Source organism: Silene latifolia, unplaced genomic scaffold (genome assembly GCF_048544455.1).
Source record: "Silene latifolia isolate original U9 population unplaced genomic scaffold, ASM4854445v1 scaffold_57, whole genome shotgun sequence".
Classification (NCBI taxonomy): Eukaryota; Viridiplantae; Streptophyta; class Magnoliopsida; order Caryophyllales; family Caryophyllaceae; genus Silene; species Silene latifolia.
The window spans coordinates 4,268,318-4,280,623 of record NW_027413480.1 but is presented as its reverse complement, the minus strand read 5'-3'; the positions used below and the strand labels follow the sequence as shown (position 1 = coordinate 4,280,623).

The 12,306-nt window shown below is 36.3% G+C and overlaps 1 long non-coding RNA gene across 1 annotated transcript; it reads right to left on the bottom strand.

Moving 5' to 3' along the window:
- Positions 1-835: 835 nt before the first annotated feature.
- On the bottom strand, positions 836-1,828 carry LOC141639760 (uncharacterized). The gene is made up of 3 exons (XR_012542647.1): positions 1,721-1,828; positions 1,353-1,541; positions 836-1,088 (listed from the first exon to the last, which is right to left on the bottom strand). It is a non-coding gene; the product is annotated as an uncharacterized LOC141639760 (long non-coding RNA).
- Positions 1,829-12,306: the final 10,478 nt, after the last annotated feature.

Here is a 12,306-nt window from a genome sequence, read left to right as displayed (position 1 = left end):
ATGTTGTTGTGTATTAATACTTTGATTCTTATTGAGAAATACTCCCTTCATTCAACTCTACACTATCACTTTGTTTTTTCACGTTTGTCAACATATGTTTTACGCGCCAAATATAGTTAGCTACGTTTTTGCAAAAATTATAAAAGTGAAATATTTTTAATGTACTCGTAAGGACGAATCAAACAATATCCCACATAAATATACTTTCACTTGTGTATGAGAGAAATATTGAAACTGAATGCTTAATTGTGAGTAGTGTATAAAATAGAAAGTAGTAGTATGAAGTTGAATGGAGTAAGTATATCACAATATTACCTTACCATATGATATCAATGTCTTCTTAAAAGATACTCATATATTCATTGTGGTATTTTTTGTTTTAAGGAGGAATTAAGAAATAAGGGTAAAATTATAATTATAGGAAATAGTAGTTAAACAAATTGGGATATGAGTGGTATTTCATCCATTTACTATATTAAATTTAGTAAAAGAACAATTCATTTGGATGGAGAAAAGAAAATAATAAAAGTAAAATAGAGGAATTACTAAATTTGACACACGGCCACAAAAAAAAAAAAAAAAAAAAAAAAAAAAAAAAAAAAATTGAAAATGTGTATGTAGAACGTAATTTTTGACGATTCAGGTTAGTATTTACATAATTCTAATTTGAAAAGTTTGTATGTTTGTGTTGGAAGTTTCACTTTGCTTATACACAGGTCACCCTCTCAAACATTCAAGTGCATAAATTCCTCTTCATACCCTGGCAAATGGCAATAGACGGAGCTGAGACATATAAGGGTAATCCTAACAGAATTACTCGGTAACTAATTGGGTTAAAGACAAGTAAGTTGAGTAGATGAATAATTTACCGTAGGATTTTGAGTAATGATATCCTGAGACAACAAGTTTGATCTGCACATTGATATCCCCTGACTCATCAGTCTTCTTCTTGCACAAATCTCAGACTGAATGTTTACAATGGATTGCAAGCATTTCAACATGTCTGCAGCCTGTCGTCTCACTGCTCGCCCTCGGATTATAGCTTGAAGTGTCACCAATCCCTTCAATGCCCTCAATGCTTTCCGAGCCTGAACCATCATTTAACTCCAAACCGATCATTCAACGCATGTAATTAATTATCAATGCAATTTTCGTTTCGGATCATCTAAAAACGTACAGCCTTTAATTTGTGTCATTAACACAAAGATAAGGCTGTAACAATCTCATCCCTTGCCCTGTCCCTTAAAGAATTGGAGACATGTTGTCGGATCCTTAATGGAAAAAAATAGTCTTGATATACCCGACATTATTAAAACGTACTCCGTAAATAAATAAAAAATTAGGGGACTTACAAGGTGAGCTCTATACGAGGTTTGAATCTTAGTGGCAGCTTGATGATCTGCATGGCTTTGAAGCAGCGGATTAATTGTACAGATGATGTTGGATTCATGAGTTAGTATATTTGTACATCTTGGCGCCTCACTTCCACATTTGGTAATCGACTGATCTCGAACTTCCAAATGGCTCGTTTTTAGCCTTCCCTACAGTTACGTTCTCTTGCATTTAATCAGTATAAGAACATATTTACGAGTATCAAGCAAGCATGATCTTAAATAAGGGTCAAATAATAGTTATAAACACAATTAATTCCAAGATGAGGCTGAAACCAATGCGAGAAAGTGTAACGAAATACTAAATTGTGTTGAAATCAAATGATTACCTTTAGTTGTTTATAGAAGAGCTTTTTGATGAAACAGCACAAGCTTGTGTTTTTAAACATTGGAGAAGATGAATGTGAAAGCTTGAGATTATTTGGAGAGTTGATGATGAGCCTAGTTTTGTTAAATATGTCAGTTTATATGACTTTTTATAATGTACTAAATCATATAGTCAAATAGCATTAGATAATTATCTAGTAGACCTACATTAAGAAATTAAGTGAAAGTGACGCATACAATATCTTATGTTATACAATTTGACAACTACAGAGTATTATGATGTGAACTAAAAGGGGTTGTTAGGAAACATTATTGCATACATATATGGATGACTAATATATTTTCTATTCTCACTTACGTTCACCCAAAAAAAAAAAAGACAGCATCTATTGAATCAATAATCATGAAATCTAATAATCTATACAATAGGTCTTGGTATAGACGGGTGGGGCGAATAGACGGGTAAAGACCTCTAATAAAATGGGTAGGGGGACAAGGTGGGGTATTCCCCATGTGCTTCCCACTTTATGGCAAATGAGTATTTTGTGAGGGGAAATGGTATCCGTCTATACGTATAGACGGATAGTGTCCGTCTATAATGAAAATTTGTGTAATCTATATACATATCAATATACACTACGTATGTGACAAAATCAAGACATCATCATCTTACTTTCTCATGCATTATTTATTTTTTTTTGTTTTTTTTTCCTGCATTATTGTTCATTTTTAATTGCACTAAGTTATGTACTCATTCGTCACAACTTTTCAATACTCGTCAAATCTAATACGGAGTAAGAATTATCACTAGCCGGCTATTTGGGCGGGTCATTTTGATCGGCTCAAACTGAATCAATGCATCTCAGGTTTGGATTTTGTCCACGTAAACATTGCTCAATGCTCACCAGGTTCATTTATATTCTAATTTTGTTAATTGCACTGTTTATAGGGTCCTCGGACATTAAGTTAAATGTTAGATTAACCTTGTTCTTTTCATTATTAAGATACTCCCTCCGTTCTAATTATTTGTTTACCTTTGATTAAAATACTCATCATTAGAAATAAAAAAGACAAACCAAAGATCAGTGAAATACTCCGTAATTTATTATGGGGTCATATAGAGACTTTGGTGAGAAATCAGAGTTGTGTTGGTTATTGAGTTAACGAGTCATGGTAACCATTGGTCTCCCTATGAATATTTTCAACAGTCTACTATTCAACTGTACGAGCATAGATCATGAGCTTGCACATGCTAACATGCTACAGTATGTACCAAAATCCCTACAATTCAACCATTTTTTCTTCTCTAGTTGGTAATGTCTTTTCTTACCAACAAAATTGGGTAGAACCTAATAACGAAATGGTTGGCATGTTGACGAATAGAATAAAACAAACACAAACTTAAATGAAAACGTACACCTTTTTCCACTATTATTTCACACAAAATCTCATTGAAGGCCGCGATATCCGTCACAAGCTTGTAACGGATACCATTTCCTCTTACAAAATACCCATAAAAGGTGAGTGGGGGAGCATATGGGGGATGCCCCACCTTGTCCCCTCTCCTTTTTGTGAGAGGTCTTCAGCTTGTGACGGGATTAGCCCGTCACAAGCAAGACGCTTTTGTTTCTTCAGGACAAATTCTTGTTTCGGATAGATTTTTTGGGCATGAAATAAGATGGATAAATTTATGACCATTTAAAATAAAGTAATAAATATCTTCAAATAAAAATGCTATCATTAGTTTTTTTTTAAAAAAGATAAAACTTTTGTTATAACATTTTATCAATAAATGATCACTTTTTATAATAAATTGTTGACATTTTCTCGTCTTATGTTAAAATCTTCTAAAGGAAGACTAGACTCTTCCGCCTGAGTTTAAAAATGAGTGAAATTTTCTTTTTTTGGCGTCAATTGTATAAAAATAAAAGAATATTCTCAGTTTTACCCCTCAATTTTTTCATTTTCTCATTCATACCCCTCTTTTTTTGAAAACAATTTTAACTAGCCATAACTCCTAGCTACAAGTTCGGTAAACGGATTTTTTTTTTCATATTGTACGTCTTTACGATATCTTTGGTCTGAGAAAAACTCATTGTTTTTTGAATTAATAGTTGGGAATTATGATCGATCAAAGTCTTTTGACGGAATAAACATTGACTGACTAGAACTCTTGGGTACAAGTTCTGAAAACAATGATTTTTTTTTTCAAACCGAGGATCTCGTAAAGACATACATATATGAAGAAAAAATACCATGTCCCAAAGTTGTAGTAAAGAATTATTGTCTGTCAAAGTTTTCTTCCCTCGAAAAAAGAAGAATACAACTGAGAAAATGAAAAATTTGAGTACAAGTGAAAATATCCAAAAATAAAATAATTCCACATTTACATCCAAATACCCCATCTACTTTTTGACATAATTTAATAGCGAATTTTTCATAATTGTTTACAATTAATATTCTCCTATCCCTAGCCTTCTCTTAGGGACATTTTATAAGATATATTGTTGTACCTTCCTCTTTGTTTGTAGTTGTAGATACCTGGAATCTGCTGATTCACGAAAGACACCCAATGATAATTGGATTACAACATGTCTTTCATACTATTGCGTACAATTGATAAATTACGAGACAGTTCTGCACGAATCTCTTAAAAGATTTAAACACCTATGTAGTTTTCTATAGATTGCAAGCGTCAAAATAACACTAATTATAGTTAAAACCGACTCCGGTCCAAAGCTGATTAGGCATTCAAAACCCGAGTCAATAATGCAAAATATACCTCAAAAAGACACCACAATGTCGACATCATCATAAAATCTCGTTTCCAAACAAAGAAAATGCAATATAGGCAAATCAAAACAACCAAGGAAAAGCCCATTTTCAATTCATGCCAACAACCTCGCACCCCTTTCAGCTGTGACTATGGGTCTCGGGAGTCAACCAACACTCGCTACAGGCATCGCGCTTCTTTCAGGGATTTCTACAAACCCTAAGTGCATATACTTGTAACCCACTCATTCCATCCCCTATAAATAGATAACTTTAGACCACATTCTAGGGTACGCGAGTGTTGCCCTTATTTTCTCCCTTTGCATTCTAAACGGACTTCTTAAGTCAAAATCTCGACACGTGATTTGGACCTAATGATCCAAAATCACAAGCGTTACTCGTAGTTTGTTATCATCAACGTGCATTAAACAACTTGTTCGTCCATTGACCACTACACTTGACATGAAAAACAAAGCAAAGCAACACTCTTCCTTAGACGTTTGATTATAAAACTGAGTTTTCGCCTTACAAGAACGTTCTTTGTAGATTTCTCGTTAATTTTCATCAAATATGTAAGTCTAAGAGTGTAATCACCTCTCTCTTTATTATGTTTACTATTTTTGTTGTATAATCAATATAAATGAAGTATAATATGATCCCAAAAAAAAAAAAAAAAAAACAGAGAACAAGGCAAACATCGTTTCATGATTTCCTTCAGTGACAAAAGCTCGGTTGTCTCGCAATTGGCCTCGCACCTCAGTCGAGGCTCGTCATGTGCTTTGCACCTCAATCAGCTTCCCCCCATCTGATGATTCGTATTGGCTCTCATTCACATTTCTTTTATTATCATTTTCCGTCTTCTATTTTCCTTTTTTTATGTTCTCATCTTCGTTTTATTGTTTCATTAATACCTTTTAAACCGTTGGGTCCGGCTAAAAACGACCGATTTATGCATTCAATATCATCCATCATTCATTAATACAACTATCATCCCTATTACTATATAGTATTATCTTATTACCACTTAATTCATGAGCTAAACCTCCATTAACCAACCTAAAATCGATAATAATATCATTATTAACTTAGATGATGTCGCTAATAACTTAGAAGACATTACTTTGCATTCATAAACATTATCGATTCCTTTCAAGCATTCAACCTTTTAGTTTCTAGAAACGCTATAAACAACCCATATGGTTGGCTAGGGCCGCCTCGTGCCTCTTCCATAGCTGGCAAGGCATCACCTGCCTCTTTTGGCATGTTCTCATATTCCTTCCTTTTCTTTGATAACCCTGGCCTGACTAACCCGCAAACAAGCTCGTGTCTCTTTTGAGTGTTAGCAACAGCGCGCCTTTAAATTTGCTAATCGCTTCTCTATCTTAATCATGCCTCTACTCGGGGTTAGCCACTTTGCACATAATTCGGCTCTTCAATTCAACATTCCATATTTTCAATACTTTTTTCCAACCTTCTTTCAAACCTTTTAAAACATTGAGGATCATATAAGTTCCATTTTGTAAATGGATATTTCCGCTTCACTCATGTTCAATCAATCTAAATCCAATTTCGACGTCAATTCTTTTTACACGCCTAAATCAACCGGCATGGATCAAATTCACATGTTAGGTTAACTAATGAATGCGTATTCATGCATTTAACTCATTTTATCAACCAACGACTACGATAGATTAGTAGTAGAGTCCGTTTCAAGTGAGCGGGATTGGTTGTTCGATTAAACTTTCTTTTCATTTGATTAGTTATGTTGGGAAGAAGTAGGACTAGAATAGTCCTAGTGAGACTCCAGTGGAACGAATAGAGTGTTCAGCTGGTCGACTGGCTGGCACTCGGCCGAGTACCGCAGTACTCGACAGAGTGAGTGGCACTCGACCGAGTTGTAATACTACGGTTTTTCTAAGTCTGTTACTCGGTTGAATATGACTTATTCGGCCGAGTAAGTGCGTCGTGTATTTCTGGTCAGGCTACTGTCCAGGAATACTCGGCCGAGTACGGGAATACTCGACCGAGTAGGGGATACTCGCCCGAGTATACTGTATACTCGACCGAGTATCCGGTCTGATGGAGATTATTTCCGCGGTTTTATTAGAAACGATTAGAGTTATAAAATAAGATTTACTATTTCACTTTTTACGTTTGACAAAACCTAAAACATTCTACGTAACTCTAATCCTCTCTAATCTCTCCTAAGATCGTTGATGGTTCATGAGTCCTTGTTTATTTCTCTCTTGCGTCTATTTCTTTGGTGATAGTGTCATGGAGAATTTCTATTGATTGCTTGTGGGTGCTTGGATTGCAAAAAGGTAAGGTTTCCCTACTCGGTTTACTGTTTAATTGATTTAAGATTATGTGGTAATTGTTTGTACGATTGATATTGTGATTATCTGCTGTTGTTGGATTGGAGTTTGGTGTTGGTGTGATGATGGTTGTTGGTGATGTTCGCGAGGCACATGCTCGGCTGAGTGGAGTCACTTGCGGGAGTGGCTTCACGCCTTAGTTTCGCCCTATGTGGAACCCGCCACAGGAGGGGATGTGCACATTAATGAACAGGGTTATCACTTGTTGATGAGCGGGGATTTGGTGGGTAAGGTTGCAGTCCCCCACTGGCAGGGCTACACACCTTAGTGTGTAGTCAGTTACGAGATGTTATTGGGAGTCAGAGATGGATTGTGGAACAGCTGCTTATCTTCATCGTACTTTGTCTTATTTTAATTATGCAGTGAACTGACCCCGTTGTTGTTTTGTAAAATCTCTGGTGATTCATTCGGGGATGGTGAGCACATTGTAATAGGTGACGGTGGTCTTTAGCTATGGGAACGAGATGGGGAGTCATCACTTCGAGTCTAGCTTCCGCTGTTACGAGTTTAGCTGTTTAGTTCTAAGTTGTTGAGATTAGTAAACACTTGTTTTGATTTGGTTTTGGAACTATGTTACTTTAACTTATATATACTTTAATATATGTTTTGGGATGATTACTTTTGATATACTAGCCTCGGGAAATCGAGATGGTAATAGTCTCTCATGCTAGGGTGGTCCTGGTAAGGCACCTTGGTATGTGGGGGTGTTACAAAGTGGTATCAGAGCGACGATTCTGGAACCTAAAACCAATGAACCTAATGAACATAGGGAGTATAAATAAAATGAACCTGGGGAGAGTTGTTTGGAGCTACCGCAAAGACTTGGGAGACATTCCGGAGTCGCATTGAGGCCCTTACAACTTGAGCCGGTCATGATGGGGTGTCAAGGGATCGTTATCTATTGTATGCTGTTAAGTGTATGTTGGTGAAGTATATTTTTGGGTTGAATGGAAGTGATTGGAGTATATGTAATGTGATGTGGGGAATTTCTATATGATCATGATGATGTTAATGTTTGGTTTGTTGGTAGTAGCATGTGATTAAGGTCATGCATCTATATATATGAATGTTGTGTTTAATTTACATATGAGTATGATAAAATTTCACCTATGTACTAGATTTTAGAAGTATTGAGTTGTTATTGTTTGCCTTATTCATGTTCAAGTTGTTTTGTTTAGAAAATTTGATTTGTATGAAGACCAATTATGGAAGGGCTGTCTTAAAACAGTCATAAGTTGAGTTCTAGAAATGACATTGCTGTAATTCTAATTGGAGGTGATTGCTTGTCCTCTTACGATTCTAACGATTGGTCACACGCCCAAAATGACCAAGTAACGAGTGAGATATGGTTGTTTTACGAAACTTGGATGTTGTTAAGAACTGTACAGGTACTCGACCGAGTAGGCCCTACTCGGCCGAGTGTCTTTCATACTCGACCGATTAACCCATTGATACTGTCGTTTAGTATCAAAAATAAAATTTATAAACCTTTTTACTACTAACAGAAGTTAGCGGTAAGCAGGGTCGATCCGCAGGGAGACATTATGAGATTCATCTGTTTATATTTAGTCTAAAGGGAAAGGGGGGTTTTGATTTTAATAATAACTAACTAAATGAGAATAAAATAAAAGCTATAACTAAAGCAATTAAATAAAAAGGTGCAGACAATAATAAAAGGGAAGCTAAGACAATTGGTTCACTGCAGCTACGACGGCGATATCCTAAGTAAGTCTGATATAATCATGTAAGATGGGCAAATAAGTAGTCCTCTTGGTCCAACTTAACAAGTAGCATCTTTCGATCTAGCTACGGGTCCCTAAGAATCACTAATACTAGCTCTCGCCCTGAAAAATGATTCCTAATGCCTAAATTTTACCTATCTTTCGATCTTAGTATAATTTAGTCGTTCAATTGGTAGTCTATTGCCCTCCCCTATCTCTCGATCTATTGGATCGGTAAATTCCTAAGCATTTAACAAATATCCTCTCGGTCTTTCATTAAATATTGCAATTAAAACAATTGAACAGTGCTGATTCTTACGTGATACAGTCAATCGACCATCTAAGCCAGTCGATCGATCAACGGGCTCAGTCGATCGACTATTGACATCAGTCGATCGATCAAGACCCGAATCAGGTCTACCTATTCTACGTTATCTACGCTGCAGATCCCCTCACATCTTAGCAGGGGTGGATTAGCTACGCATAGTAAAACTAATAACGACTACGAAATTACTAATAACGATAAAAGAAAGCATGATTGAAACAATTGAACAATAAAATTATAATAATGAAAACTAGGGCTTTGGAATCTAACTACTAATTCTAAACTACTGCAAGAATTGAAGTAAACTATAAATAAGAATAGAAATTATCGAAATAAAAAGGGCAGGAAGAATCCGATTGCAAGAACTTTTATTGCAAATTAAACTAAATTGAATGAATTTGAACTAATTTGAACTAATGTAAAACTAGATCTAAAACTATCCTAATGTCCTCTCTCTGATGCGAGAGACCTCCCCTAAAAATGATGAATGATGTTACGTTTGATAGAGAAGTCACGTAACTTATTCCTAAACCTAATTACAAGTGGGCTTCGGAATTCCAATCTTTTAATTGCACGTCAGAGTCGTGGTGTGGTCGATCGACTACTGGGACCAGTCGATCGACCAAAGGTGTTGTACAGTAGCTTCTGATTTGATTTAGGAAGCGTGCTCTGGTCGATCGACTAAGGGCATCAGTCGATCGACTGCTTCAACAGGTATTTTGCTCCAAAAGCCTCGTAAATTTGTCTTTCAGGCCTCGATACGTGCACCAAGTTCGCTTCCCGAGTCTTTACTTCACGTCAGGTCCTATGCCTAGTACTCGGGGACGGATTCGGCTCATTTTCGCTACATTCTTCCCATTTCTGCAATATTACACAAAAACACGAAAGTAGACGGAAATAGGGAAAATAGTAGCATAAACTACATAATTGAGCTCTGAAATGCGTGTAAAATAGTGTGTAAAACATCATATTTAGGACACGCATCAAACCTCCCCAAACCAAACCCTTGTTTGTCCCCAAGCAAGAACGAGACTCGATTTTCAAAGCCTAATGGAACGCGTTCATTCTCAGAGCTAAATGCAAATTGCAAAGCCTAAACCAACTTAATGCTATAAATCAACAATCAATTAGCAATGCGAATCATGCAAACGAGTCATGGAGTCGTTAAAAGCTGCCGAACCGTTGACCGTAGAGACTTATCAAATTGGACTCTCACGGGTCGCTCAAATCACACAAATAAGTACAGGTGAATATATGTAAAAGATAGAAAGAATTAATTTTGTAATGACTCTCACCTAACTACGACCTATAAGAACATGCCTGCAATTTAATATGAAAATGATCTCTACAACCGTACATATGCATTCCAACCATAAAAGACCATGACACATGCCGAGGTAAATTTGGATATGTGAGGCTATGGGTAAGAAGGGGCTAAAATGAATTTGGATAAAGGAGTTAAAGCCAAGCTAGTAACTACTGAAAACCAAACTATAAAATATTCCAACTTCATACTCAAGATTTCAATCGAAACGGTGCTAAATATCAAGCACTAATCTCACAATTCCACAATATATTAATTCCCCAAATAATATTAATAGCAGCATGGTAATAAAAATCACCAAACAATAATAAATCCAATCATGTGTTTTTTCGAATTTTCTTTCGCTACTGCAGCAAGCCGTCGATCGACCAAGTGAGACGGTCGACCGACTGATCCTTTTCTTTTTTTTCGAATTCTTTTTTTTTCTTTTCTTTCCCTTCAACATTTCACCAACATATTCCTCAACACGAGACATAAAAACCAAAATGCAATAAAATATTCCCGAACGACTACCAATACTAGCTCAGCAAGGGTAAGCTAAATACGGAATGTAGCTTATGGGACAAAAAAGGCAAATTTGGCTTTTGTGGGGCTTATGGGTAAAATGAATAAAGGGGAACCTCTTCCACATGTGTCAACAAACCACAAACCGAATGCATACAGGTATTAAGCAGATTAAGTTCATATTTATGCATATTTATGTAACATGTCTTATAAGGAGTACTACTCACAATCCTAAATAAACCGGTCATGAATGACACCAGTTAAAAGGCTCTAAAACTTAGAATATAATGTAGTTTGCCAAAAATCTAAGTCAAGTCTCAAGATTCAGCGAATAAATTAACGAAAACTCGTAGATATGCAATAAGACTCTACTAATAACATGTTAATGAGCGCGGCTTAGGCGTAAACAAATGAAAATGCAATGTCATCATTGAACTACTACCGTTCCAACTCGACCTACATGCTAAAATAAACGTGCAATTTTTTGAATTTTTAAAATTTTTATTGAATTTTGATTTTTGTATATATAGGAAATAAATACAATGCAAGCAGAAATGCAATAAATGTGTAACTGAAATGCAATAAAAACAATGCAAATGCGACGCAAAACCCTTCCCCAAACCAAGTCACACAATGTCCCCATTGTGCAAAATCATATGAAAAAATAAAAGGGAAATGAGATTTTTGCGATAAATAACTAAATAAGACATGAAAAGGAACTCGGAAACTCACAAGATTTTAAGCGCAAAAGGAAACCTCCCCAAACCAGCGTGAGCTAGGAGGTTTCAAAGAGCTGATGCTACCATAAGGTACACCGTTTCGTGCTCCGCAAAACAACCAAACACAAGGGGGGAATGATCGCGAAACAGTGCAAAGAAGAATAGTGGTCGATCGACCGTTGGTACTGGTCGATCGACTGACTTACTTGACGAAACAATACTTTCTTCGAATTAACTCAATAAATTGAGTTAACTTAGTCTAAAACATACAAATTGCACATAAATACAGCGCCCAAAATTGCGCTAAACCCAAATGCAAAGTCTATAGTGTTGTAAAACAAAGCTTATTCGCAAGATAACAAAAATCACACTCCGGGTTGCCTCCCGGCTAGCGCTGGTTTCAATCAGGTCCCGCTCGACCTCTTTTTCTTCAGCCAACTATTCTAATTGAGCCCAATCAAAACAGCTCAAAGCTCGCAACAACCTATGAAACTTCTGCGCATGTGCTACACAAAACTGTAAGTAGCACCATAAGACAGCAATAGCATATGAAAGTAAAATATAATAACATTTAAGCCTAACAAATTTGCTATCACAGCTCCTAAAATCATTCACAAAATTATTCCTCCCTCCAGTTAAGGGCAGAATATAGAAGCTCAAATTAACCGCAGGTGGTAAATAAAGGAGCTCTGTAGCATTTGACTCAAAAATTACGCGAGTAGAATCCAGATGCTCAGACGGGTAAGAACTGTGAGGTGGAGGAATCTGGTCGGCTAAAAGAGAAGGTGGATAATCATCCCAGATGCAAGGGGCTATAAAGTCAATTGGGTCCTCTATAATAGGCTCAT